Here is an 11,063-nt window from a genome sequence, read left to right as displayed (position 1 = left end):
CCGCCCCGGCCGGGGCCGCGCGCCCCCTGCTGGAGGCGGCTGGGCCCGCGCCGAGCGCGCCGGGAATGGCGGCCGTGCCGGGATGTGTGACCGGGACGGCAGCCCGGGCTGGGGGCCAGGCAGCCCCAGGCACCCGGCATCCCTCGGGTCAGATGGCAAGTGCTCAGGAGCCGCCAGCTTCTGCCTTGCACCGCAGCCCAGCTCCCCAAACTGGTTTCTACATCTGGCTCTCCTGTCCAGGCTTTCCATTTCTATTCAGCAGGCTGGAACAAGTTCGCTCTCTTGCATAAGTTCGCTCTCTTGCATACAAATAAAAGTCGAGCTGATTCTTAGATTCTTTCAAAAGATAGCAAGTTTTAAAATACCTTCCTTCTTTAACTCAATAAAATCATATAATGGTTTAGGTTGCAAGGGACCTTAAAGACCATCTAGTTTCAACCCCACTGCCATGGGCAGGAACACCTTCCACTATCCCAGGTTGCTTCAAGCCCCATCAGACCTGGCTTTGAACACTTTCAGGGTTGATACACACCTTGTCTGAGCAACCTATTCCAGTGCCTCACCACTGTCAGGGGAAAGAATTTCTTTCTAATATCTCATCTAAACATACTTGCTTTCAGTTTGAAGTAATTCCCCCTTGTCCTGTCACTATATACCCATGTAAAAAGTTTCAATCGTTTTTGTAGGCTCCCTTCAGGTACTGGAAGACCACAGGTCACCACAAATCGTCTCTTTTCCAGGCCGAACAATCCAAATTCTCTTAACCTTCCCTCATGTGAGAAGTATTCCCCATCTCTTATAATCCTGGTATCCTTCCCTGGGACTTGCTCCAACAGGGCAATGTCCTTGTGCTGGGGACCCCAGAGCTGGAAGCAGTATTCCAGGTATGGTCTCACTAAACCAGAGGGGAAAAATTTTATTCACTATATCTTTCCCTTTGGTCATAAAAACTTCTAATTTCCCTGTTTCTCGTGTAGACACAACACGCTCTTCTGGCACCTCTCATGATCTTACTGCCCCAAAAAGCTCACCCATTTTTCTCCATTCTTTCTTTATAAAGTCTGATGTTTGTACAAGTCGCGTGCATAGTATTGTCTGTCACTCCATAACTCTCCAAGAATCCAACTCATAGGAGGTTGCCCATCAGATTATTTAACCCAACAGCAGACTCTCCTCATGTTCACCAGAGCAAGAAGTTGTATCAGCATTGAGCTGAGTAAGAAACTACTGTTTTACCTACAACCTGCTCAGTCTTCATCTGCCACATTTCATTGTGGCTGAACAGAAAGTCATGGGCTCAGCACTGGGCATTAATGAACAGAGCAGAACTATTGCTTTGGAAGACAGAATTACTAAATTAATGATAAAATATTTTTGCATCACAGCATACATAAGCAGCAGAGAATCAAATTTTTTTGTCACCACAGGATATGGGGATAAACCGATTTTTCCTTTACTTAACCTCTCTCATGTGGAAACAAAGCTTTTCATGACAGTAGAGAACTGTGGACACTTTCCTTTGGTTTAAAAGACTTCTTTGCAGTCTGGATCTGGCATTCAGTGCATTACCCACTTTGTCTTTGAAAGTTCTTGCCAAAAAAAGTCTTCATCCCAGCACAGAAGACAGTCACATCTATCCATGCTACCACCACTGTTGTAATTTAAAACAAACAAACCCCTTTTCCCTGCATTGTGGCCAGTGACAATTGTCTTGATATTGATACCTATATAGCATAACTGAGTGCAGCAAGAAATGTGGTTTAGGTGCTACAGTGAAGTGACACTTCAGTAATTTCCCTATTTCATGCATGTCTGTAAGGCATTTTACATAAAAAACATTCGGCATAGGGCTGATAATGAAAGTAGAAATGAGACTGGGATGACACATGCTTTCAGTCCAGGCTTCCCAGAGCAGCAGACTGCCCCTTGGCAAGCAATGCCTCCTCACCAGAAAGGTTAGACAGATCACATAAGGGCACATGGCTGTGTGGGGGCTTGGGGGTGGGCTGACAGGGTGACATTATTTAGGTTATGATATCAGATACTACTTGGCAGCAAACACAGCCCTTACTTGAATCCTGTTACAAGACAGTTCTAGAAGCAAAGCTCCAAAGGAGCTCAAGTGACCCTGTAGGAAGGGAAAAAACAGGTTATCTCTGGCTGCAATTTCCTTAGGATGCAAGGACAAATGAATCACAAATGCAGGAATACCTGTAAAGTGTACCCTGAAAGAAATTCTTATTAGTAATTGGGTTTTATTGTTCCCTAGTATTTTTTGCAGACAGATATTTCCAATTAATCTCCTCTGTCCTTTCACTGACAGACCCATGTCGCACAGCAGTGATACCAGTGTCCTTGAGACAAACCTGATGATATACATCACTGCCTCTTCCCTAATGCATTTGCTAGATCCAAAACAGTGTTTAAAACCACAGTTCTATCCTGGAATGCAATAGCAACTGGTTACTCAGAAGGCATTTGTGTTTTAGGATTTGAGTTTTTATTTTTACTCTGCTGTATTTTTTCTCTGCTAATGAAATTCTAGTTTTGTTCTCACTGTAGCACAAGCCATAGCCATGTGGAAAAGTATAATTAGGTTTAATTAATATGAAATAGATTATTAAATTCTAATTGTAGAATCCTTCCTGTTGCCATTAAGTCTAAAAAACTTCTATTAACTTAAAAAAAAAAGAACACACTAAAAAACGCCCTCAACATGTTTAGAGCTGGCAAACCAACTGCACATTGATTTGGAAGAAGACAGTGAAGCATGCAATGCTTTACAACCATACATGGATTATTTATAATTAATAACATAATCCTACTTGTGATGATGGAAAACAGCAAAGTGAAAATATTTTACTTAGAAAACAACCTGCAACCCCTCCTCTCTGTAAGCACAGCTCGCTGCACGTTTACTTTCACTCCCAAGCTGTTCCCCCTACAGATGGATCAAATGTGTGTTGGAGCCCCGTGGGGTACCTGTGTGGGCCAGGTGCACCACATATTCCCAACACCTTATGGCACAATGGAAGGACAGACTGTCAGTCAGCCTCTTCAAAGCTTGCAGTCATTCCATGAATTCAAGTACAGAAGTAAGTTTTCATCTTTAAGTAGTTTATGGAGCCCCAACTCTTTCTCTATGTTTCTAAGATAGAAATCTTAGAAACATGACAGTGATATAAGATCCCTGCGACTTCTTTATATTTTGCCAGGCTTTGTGCATTCCTTGGAAGTGATTCAGGTTCCACAGTGGGCTATAGCTTTCAGCCAGAAAAATGCTCTACATAGGTGACCACTAGTCACTTAATACCACCTAATGGTATTGACATTTTAAGCAGACTTTACGAGTATCTGAAAAAAGAAAACCCACTCAACCCTTCAACAGAATTATCAGTATCTATACTTCTGCACATTTTCACATCCCCATAGATTTTACCATGGCTTCTGATTTACACAGTTCTCTCAAAAAATGTCCTGAGAAATACAGTAACATCCAACCTTCATAGCATTATCTGGCCCCAAAGCCTTTGTCACGGTTGTTTTTGCTTTTACCCCCAAAAGATGTAATCACTCTGCCATCACAAGAAGCAGGAAGGAAAAATATATAAAATATATTTAGCAAAACCAGTAAAATTAAAGTGGAACAGAAAATGCAGTCAAGTAGCAAACATGTACAGCAGCAGATTTTACAGTTTTTCCTACACATACCTCTGCACTTATTTCACACACGCTCTTTAAGGAGAAGGAAGAAAATAGAAATCAGATAGTGTTATGAAAGAAAACATTTCTTTTCCTGAACAGTAAATGGGGTTTATTACTGCTTTCTGCTTTGGAAACTCCAATTCAGATTATATATATATACCTCTAAGAAAAATAAGAGAAGGACACCCTTTTCTCTGTCCCTAAAGCAAAATTACATTGTCCTTCTTTTAGAGATTATACTGGTATCTTAAATAGGTACACTTGCAGGATCTAGTCATTATCTGGCCATCTTAAGAGATGCAGGTAACAAACATTTTAACCAAGATACAAAACAGGTATCCAATTTTTCCAGCTTTCCTGAGGCTGAGTGAATTGTTTAATTACATGTGCGCTTATCAAAATCCATGTTACAGTACATTTTAACAGTAGTTTGTTAAGAAATCATGAAAGTGCATAACAGCCTAAAAGCAGGCAAAAAGTACTTCAGAAGAACAGTCTTTCCTTAAAGTGGCAGAAGAATATAAGCCTTCCCCAAGGTAGTGTTGATCTTGAGTGAGGACACCAGTGATCTTCCTAGAGATTCCACAGTGTGGTAGTGGGCTTTTGGCTTTGGGGTGGTTTTTTTTGTGAGTTACAGCAATCATTTCAATGAACAAAAGACCATTAGGAGAATTGGTGCAGTTCCAAAACTAAAGCAAATGTCCTGACAGCTTATTAAACCAAGTTACCAGTGAGGCTTTCAAATCAATACTCGTGTTGGAGTCTATTGATGACTTTCATTCAGGGAACACCGAACAGAGAGATGGGAAGCAGTCTCAATATGCCACAAACCTAAACTGCAGCATCCAAAACAGTAAGTTAAAGCAAATCAAACATATTTGTCTTTACAACCATTAACAGTAGACCAGACAGAGAGAGGACTAAAAAGGGAAGTACATCACACCCACAGCTTTGCTTTAACTTATAAAGGCAACAGTGTGTCAGGAAAATAAAATCCAATACCATCTAATAGATGTTAAAGTGAAAACAGCTGTTTCACAAGATTAAAATATAGACAGCAGAAAAACTAGTAATGAATTATGTATCCATCACAGTGGGTAGCTTTTTTGTTCTCTTTGGATATATAGATTTGTCTGGAATGTTTTCCAAAATAAACAGGAATTTATTATTTAATTAACAAAACTTACACTGATAGTATTGCATTTCATTTCAGAATTCCAAAACAGTACTCTTTCCCCTGACAAACTTGTTGATAAAATGGCAGGCTTTTGCTAATCCTTTTTAAAATGTCATGTTAAACATTACAGAATTCCACTTGTACATTGATCTGTTTTTCTTTTTCTGAATAAGACTGTAAACTTATCACTTTCTTCTCCTCCTCCTTCCCTCTTCCAGTTTATGTACAACCTGCTGCTTGGTTGGCTGTCCAGACAAATTCCACTTGGAGGGTTGCACTTTTATACTTTTCTGCTTTTAAGACATGGCAAATCACTGAACGAAAAAATCCACCACCAACTCCACCACTCACAACTGAAGCCAATATAAGTTTCAAAAAGGCAGAATTGATGGGGTTTGTGTGTACTTAGACAAACAAGTGTGAATAAAGGCTTTGTACCCAAATCATTCAAGTTTATTCCAGGACTCATATTTAAGGTAAGCAGAATAGTTCCATTTTCTACATGAAAGGCTCCTGGATACGCTGCTGTTAGTCTTACCAATTGCTTTCAGGAATTTCCTCAAAATTACCTTAAATGTTTCTGTCCCACCCCAAAATATTCACTGAACGAAACCATGCTAATATAAATATATAACTGCATAATCTTATTTTTGAAACAATAAAATTCTAGTGATACATACAGCCAAGATATATAGCAAGCTGTCACTACCATAGTAGTTGCGTAGTTTTACTTTCAGAATTTGTGAAGCTATTTTTTTCCCTTTTATAAATGATGTGAGTGCATGGAAGTAAGAGAGGGACACTAGAAAATAGGTGTAGTTTATTTAAATGCAATTGTATTATAGCACATTAGGAACTGCTGCCTGTAACTGAACTTATCTGATATCCATGAAGTAACATGCTGTTAGATGTTCCTTACATAGGAACAGATTATGAGCTTGGAGAACCTTTCTGTGCCACATACCATCATAAAAACGGTTTAGATTGAATATACACACACGTACAAAGACCCAGAAATCAGTATTCCTTTTGAGCAGACAAATGCCACCAATATTAGTGACCTGAAAAGTCACTTTAAAACTTCTTTTGGAAGATGAGGGAAGAGATTAATCTGATTATATATTCACAGTCATTTCTGGTAATTGCAGTCCAGTGTGAGATACTGCTGTTGCACTCCTAATCACACTTTTTCTGTTGATGGACAAACTCATGCCGTAAGTGCTTATGTAAACTAAAGTTACTCCACCAACTTTTAACCTAATTATTGTGCATTCACTGTAGCCAAAGAGCAAAAGGTATAGCCTAAGGTTTCCACTGTAAGGAAGTATAACAAATGCATTTTCAGATATTCAACACAGGTGAGATTTTAGAAAAATATTAAACAAGAATACACACAAATCACACATGGCCAAAACAAAATAAAAAAAGTCTTTAGTGGAAAACAATTTTATCCTCTTCCTGTTTATGTATCTTAAAAATACACAAAGTGATCATTTCAAAATTGAAAATTCAGTCATGATAAGGCTTGATTACACAGCCATTTCCCAAGTCTTATTGCAATAAAATGTGAAATACTTCTATGCAACTTCATATCTTCAACTGTACAGATAAAACAATACTTGAAATCAACTAGCACTTCAATCTGTGTTTTTAATATATAAACTCAACACAGTATTGAACGACACATTTAATATATTTACACACTTGACCAACAGCAGTACTAGCATTTATTGCCTTAAAACTGCATGTTCACTGCATGAAGGTTTCTTATTTTGCACAATAGAGAGGTTTCTTATTTTGCACAATAGAGAACAAATAATATAGGTATTTCTTTCCTAATTAAAAAACTCCAGAATGGTTTAATGGGAGATTGAAATGTGTGGCAAATACTATTAGAGAGGTTTTTATCAATTTCAAGTATCAAGCTGTAACAGATTGGAAAATTACATGGGTAGTAGTATCTTCCTCTTGAGGTTGGAAGGGCCTTCCAAATCTGCTTAAGAGCATCTTAAAACAACAGGAAAAGCAGGGTGGGAGAATGGGAAGAAATGAAAAAGCAGGATAAATTTTAATTCACTGAACAGAAGGGAAAGCCAGAGGTATCTTGCTTCTCAGTTTCTAGGGCCCCAAGAAATCTCATACTGAAAAAAGGGCTTTATAAGATAGCTGGGAGTTTGAGGCTCTAAAGCAAAACACACTTCATTATTTGCTTCATGATCAGTGCTAGAAAACATTGATCTAAGTTACTGAAAACAGAGCACAAGCTACTAAAATGCTAATTTATGGGTGGGGGGGGACAGGGGAGCAGGGCTGGCTCTTTAAATTTTAATTGCTATCATTAGGCTTTGGTTATACTTAGTGACTGGAACAGACACAAGAGAAACATGCGGTATTTGTTCCTTGTTGAAAAATGTAAAAAAACCCAAAAGTAAATTGAACGAAAAACCCTACCACCACAAGCAGCACTTGTCACAAGCAGAGGTACCAAAGCCTGAATAACCAATAACTGTCCTCTCTCTTAGAAGATCACAACTGAGGCACACTGGTGGGGAATCTCACCTTATATAAGACAAAGCCACCATTTCAATCAGCTGTAATTGAAATAATGACAATTTACAGCAAGCATTAATGTACTGCAGTAGATCAGTCCTGGGAATACTGCACCATTGCTGCCTCTACTGGGCTTTACCATTATGAAAATCTTCTGTTTTCATTATAGTAAATCTTACACCTCACAAAACTAAAATTAAAGTATATAATATTTACATAGCATCTCAGATCCTCAATGCATTTTATAGGCATAAGCTAATCCTCACAACATCCCTGTGAGGTAGGTAGGTGTTAATGCTATTTTAACAACAACACAGTTTTAGTGACTTGCCAATGGCCACAGAGGATCCCGTGGAAAAACATTACAAAATTAGAGGAGCCTGGCTCCTACTCCTGCGCTTATATTCATCAAGCTACTTCCATAAAAAAACCCACCCTTCTTATGTAATTACTTAACCAAACCTGAAGTTACTTGAAGTGTTTTACAAGCAAAATGCTGCAAATTTGTATTTTTTTAATAGTTTTACAGATCACAAATTAGAATCTGCTTTCCCTTTTCAATAACTAGATTTTAAATGGACAACTGCTCAGAACAAGCTTATTTTCTAGAACTACATGGCTTAGATATAAAGGGATTTGCCCAGGTAAACACTGGGGCTTTAGTGAGTTCTTCTCACTATGACTCCACAATGACTCCAATTCAAACCCCTCTCTTTCAACTAGTAGGATTTGGACATGCTGAGAAAACAAGTTTATCATTCCTGAGAAAAAAGGTGAGCCCTTTACCATTAAATAGTGAAACACAAACCTCTGGGCAAAAAGTAGCAGATTCTGGCAGTAATTAGTGAAGCTAATTTAAGGCATAAATGCACATGAAAGTGGAAGTTTCATGCATCCAGTCCACTCCTCCCTGTCCCTGTGTATCTGTGCTTTCAACAAGGTCTTGAATCTTATGATTGTACTCGATGGTCATGCTTGTCAGCGTTGAAAACTATAGGTTGAACAAAATTATTATGCCAGCATTAGAACTATTACAATGGGGAAGGAGCTGGCAAAAAGGAAAAGAAGCTAGTCTCAGAATTAAAACACTGGTCCAATAATTTGTTTCAGCAAGAAAAGTCTAGACAAATATATTTGTTACAGTTGTATCATGCAGCATTTATAACTTGGTTTGAATTGCCTTTTTTCTTCCTTCAAAGAACAGGTGCAATTTTAGAACCATTATTCACTTTCCATAGTGAATGGAAAATTAATGCAATGATACTATAAAACTTTCAGAACACTTATGTTAACTCAGCTCTCAGTGTTCCCTACAGTCTGAGTCTTTCCTGTGGACCTCAGTGTGCTTTCACACCCTGATTTACAGCAATTGGATGTGTAGAAGATCACAGAAGATTCTTCTTTTCTATTTTTTTGGTAGGGATGCAGAAGTCAAATAGCTCAGGTAGAAGCAGTCACCAGGAGGAGTATGAATGAACAGAACTTATTTCCAGAAGCCTTTGCAACTATTTCATGAATGCCACTAAACAAAGACATCTTAGCATTGCTCTAAAACAAATATAAAATGGCATGGAAAGATCCCCGTTGAAAATATGAGAATGAAAGAAAAATTAAAAAACAGGAAAAGTGTAACATCAAGCAGGAAATAACAAAAAAAACCAAACCCTTACTAGGACAGTTTTCCTTTAACATATAATATTATTTTTAAACTAACAGCAAAGGAAATTTTTAAACCACCTTTAAAAGTAGTCTTTGAAAGTGGGTGTTCATACTTTAGTTAAAGTCTTGGTACTCAAAAATGCTGTGTGTTTCTGCTTGTTACAACACAATGCGCCTGAAAAGAAAAATAATGGGCATGCACATTTTTTGCCCAGAATACAAACTCAATTTGTGCTCCTGTTTATCACAATATGCAAGAGATTTTAACCCTTTAAAGTTAATAAATATTTTTAAATAGTGAGCCAGTTTTAGTATTAATAAAACAATAGTGACAGAGCTAGTTATAAAAGAAAGGATGACTGAGTGTATCAGTTACTCAGTCAGACCCAAAACACGGAATATTTGCTATGATCTCTTTGAAGACTTCAGTCTAGATACCTGACATCAGGCACATCATAACAAACCAGCAGCTCCTACTGGTGTTGATGTTCCCAGGCTTCAATGCCCTTTATCTGAAAAAAAATGAGGTTTCAGAACTTCTGCCGCATCCAATGTATAAACTCAGAAAAACTTCAAAAAACAAACCCCAAATTAAAAAGAAAAACTCAGCCATCATAACAGTTTGAAACAGAATGATCTGCCAGGATGATTATATTTTGTGCAAGTGCACGGTCAAGAAATCCTTTTAAAGAAAACCACTAGAGTGTAAAGAAAAAATTGAGAGCAATACCCCTATTCTAAAATACTATGCAAGTTATCTTAGAAATAAAATACTATCTGGGAAGGTACACTATTATCTAAGGAGTTTTATGGTCACTTTGTAATGTGTAAATCTGCCCTTGCCCAGTTTTCACATAAACTAAAGGAGAAAATTATAATAAAGGGATGGCATTTTTGGCCTTGTGGATCCATGCTTGAGACACTTATGGATTTAACTTACCAAACAAACAAACAAACAAACAAAAAAAAACCAAACCAACAAAAAATGAAAAAAAAACCCAAACAAGACAAAAAACCCCAATCAAACAAACAAAAAAACCGAACAAACCTTAGATCACTTATAGCAGAGTATTAGAGATTTGTGTCTGTTGTGAGATTCTGGCTATTGTAACTAATTTTGAGATGAATAGCTGAAGAATGGCACAGAATTGCAAATACTAAACTATACATAGCCATATAAAGGTGTATACCAGACTTTTTATATAAATTGTAAAAACACATGGGAAATATTTAACAGCATAATCTAACAGATCTTAAACAGAAGGGCCCACTTCTGCCTTTGTGTATTTCCACAAAAATGATTTTACTAGACATGCAGCATTTGTGTTTGCTTCAGTTTCCTCTGGCTCATGACAGGAGACAAAGCAGGCCTTGCTTTCATATTCATGTGCTGCTCTCCCTTGTTGGTTCTATATACTCAGGGCACTATATTCTGCTATAATAAAAGCTAAAGTGCTGATATAAAACACCAAGCAAGAGTAGAGCAGCTGGGAGAGCTCTGCAGAAGTGGGACTAGATTCAGCACAAAACAAAAATCTCCTACAGCAGAGACTTCTCAACTACCCTTCCCCACTGGAGTCAAACAGACACGCTTGAGTAAAAGGTTTTGTTGCCCCTGTGCTAGCATAATTGTTTTAGCTAATGCCCAACTTTACTAAGTTTGCCAGTAATTCACACCTTTTGGGTTGTTATTGCTTAAGCAAACAGTTCAGCGTAGAAATACATTGCAGTTGTGTGCAACCCAGGTGAGAATCAAAACAGATACTGAAAGTAAAACTACACATGAACCTTGCATTAGACACTTGTTCCAAAACAACACATCAACATGAAGGGCTGCAACATGTACACAGCAGCTCAGTGCCAACATCCTAAACCAACTCTCAAGAGTCAAATCTTGCCTTAAATTTCTTACCTAAAGTATATGAACTTTTTTTTTTCTTTTAAATTAAGGCAATGAAATGGCTACAGTTCC

The sequence above is a fragment of the Lonchura striata genome, chromosome 1, assembly GCF_050655825.1.
Source record: "Lonchura striata isolate lonStrDom1 chromosome 1, ASM5065582v1, whole genome shotgun sequence".
NCBI lineage: Eukaryota > Metazoa > Chordata > Aves > Passeriformes > Estrildidae > Lonchura > Lonchura striata.
The sequence above is the reverse complement of the archived record's forward strand: the minus strand, read 5'-3'. Positions refer to the sequence as shown.